The sequence below is a fragment of the Arxiozyma heterogenica genome (genome assembly GCF_036370985.1).
Source record: "Arxiozyma heterogenica strain weizmannii chromosome Unknown scaffold_4, whole genome shotgun sequence".
NCBI classification, from domain to species: domain Eukaryota; kingdom Fungi; phylum Ascomycota; class Saccharomycetes; order Saccharomycetales; family Saccharomycetaceae; genus Arxiozyma; species Arxiozyma heterogenica.
In genome coordinates, this window is record NW_027042657.1 from 1 (window position 1) to 2,798 (window position 2,798).

At 23.6% G+C, this 2,798-nt stretch overlaps 1 non-coding gene across 1 annotated transcript; it reads left to right on the forward strand.

Moving 5' to 3' along the window:
* The first annotated feature begins 33 nt into the window (after window positions 1-33).
* PWA37_003890 lies at window positions 34-107 on the forward strand. Its single transcript has one exon. It is a non-coding gene; the product is annotated as a tRNA-Thr (tRNA).
* The last annotated feature ends 2,691 nt before the right edge of the window (window positions 108-2,798 follow it).

Sequence of the window (2,798 nt, forward strand, 5' to 3'; positions counted from 1 at the left end):
CACACCATACTACAACAAAAGTAACATTCAGGAGCTTCTATGGCCAAGTTGGTAAGGCGCCACACTAGTAATGTGGAGATCATCGGTTCGAATCCGATTGGAAGCACTGCTTTCTTTTTTATCGATTGTGATAACCCTATGGTTATGTGTGTCTGATAACAATTAATCTTGTTGGAATAACAACAATACTTCATTCGAGTGGATATGGGATATGGACTTATGAGTGAAGGGCTGCTTCTTGTATTATATTATTATAAATAGGGTGTTATAACAATTTGTTTTTTTTAAACGTCTGTTTCAATTAATGTTGAAAATGGTTTGGTTATCACGATTTTTGTGATGTTTGTCTTTATGTTTAGTTTTTCTTTCTTAAAAAGGCGTAAATGTTTTGCAAATAATTTTTTCTAATTTCTTTTGCACATTATTATATAAAGAAGTGAAATATGGGTTAGTTATCTCTGAAATTAATTCCATATCATTTATATGAATATCTTTATTTTCATTGCTGGAATAATATATTACCTGTTTGGGGAACATATAAATATATCAAAGAGGAAAAATGTTTGTTTTGCACATTTAATATTACAGAGATAAGATCAAACAGAATAAAAATAAATTAATATATTATGAAGATTTGCCAAAAGGTAAACATATATAAGTAGACGATTTTACTTATTAATTTTCCAATCTGGATGAATAAGTTATATACATTTTATTATATGTTTCTTTTTGTATTTATATAATTATTAATTCCCAATCAAGAGATGGAGGGAAAATTACTCTACATATCAACATAATAATAATACATAATAATAACATACAATATGAGCACCGACGCTAAAAACATGTGTACTAATATTATTCATCCAGAGGACAAATTATGACAGAAAATAATAAAACTTTTTCTACTGCTAATAGAAGCCAAGACCTGTGTAACAACAAATATTTTAAATAAAATCATTTTTCAAAGTTTTCTAAACACATATTATATTTGTAGAAAAAAGGCTTGTTGTATTAATTATAAAAAAACCAACTGCCTTTAAAAGAAAGATTAAATAATTAAAAAAAAATAGATTAACAAAAAAGTTCGGCCTTTAATGTAACAACTATTGTTTTTTATTCTAACCTAGAATTCAATAAAAATCTCATTGAAAAGAAAATAATATTTTAACTGATAAAATAATTTTAATAATTGAATTGACTATTAAATCAAAATTTGGCTATAGTCAATAAAAATCAAAAACAAAAATCAATTTTTTTAGAAACAATTTGTTTGTAAGCAAGATATAATCAATAAAAGAAAAGAATGAAAATGATTTATTTGAAAAAATTTAATTGTTAAGATAAATTTGTCTATAAGTATTAACCATACTTTAAAAATAATACTCTCAAAATTATAGAATAACCTTTACTATGCTACTGTTGAAGCTATGTTATGTTAACTAAATTTACCAAAATTTTGAAAATATTTTTATCGTCTTAAACTCACTCATTTTTTTAATCAAATTTCTGAGGAATCTAGATTTACAAATTTCTTCAATCAAAGTTCCTGTAAACCAAAACATAATATTAAAGCAGTATTAAATTATTATTGGCTTGAGATCAATTTTTTTAAACAATCAAACACTAGTGCAGCATATAAGGAACCTAATAATAAAAATTTTAAAAAAAAAATAATGGAATTTATCAATACAGTCACTGATAGTTCTTAACACTTTTCTGCATATATTTTTGGTGAAATAAAAGAAAGTTCAATTCCAGTGTATTTTAAAATCTGAACAAGAAATATACAAATTCTACGGACCAGGAATACTAAATATAGTAAATGAATCCTTCTTTAACATTATTAAACATACTTTTTATAAACTTTTAGTGTATGCATATCAAATATAGGTTTTTTTTATTTTTTCCATTTTAAATCAAACTCTAGATTATTAAATCAAGCTTAAAATAAATAAATGAGCCCAAAATATTGGTATTATGTTCCCAATAATAATAATAAATTCAATTTTTCAGCAAAAAAAAAGTTCACAAAAATATTTTCATTAATTACTATATTTAATTTTACTTTATTAGAGGACAAAATGAAGTATAATTTTTTATTAAGACTGAACTACGATTAAGCCAATAAAAAAAACAAAAATATAGTTTATTTTTATGCAGAGATACAGTTAAAGTCACCATTATTCCATCAGATATCAATAAAAAATTATAATTATCATATATTTCTCAAATTTGAACAAGCATTCCGCTAATTATTAGTAAACATCTATTTTATAATAGGAAATATTCATTTAATGAAGTGACTGTTTACTATGGTGATAATTTACAATAAATATTTTCCTCAATATATAAACTAATGGAAATAGAAATTTCAGTATAACTGTTTACTCAAGTAGAGAAGAAAGTGGTGGAATAATTATTATAATCATTGTATATTAAAAAAGTTTTTTATTAATCAGAAAATTTTATAATGCCAATAATTCTATATGCAATGTCTAGATATATAAAAAAAGAGCATAAATTTTCAAAAGAGAGAAAAAATAAGATATAAGAAGATAATCTATTTACTTTTATACAACATAAATGTTTATGTATATATATAATATGTACAAATAAATAAAAAAAAGATATATATATAAACTAAAAAGATCTGATGTGTGTTCAACGTTTAAGACCACAGGAGTCCAATAATATCTTTTTACCAGATTTAGAATTTGTATACAATTCCACTCTCTAATCTGCTGATAGAACTGCCCCCTTTAAAATTGATATTGGATTTATTCTCCACGAACCTC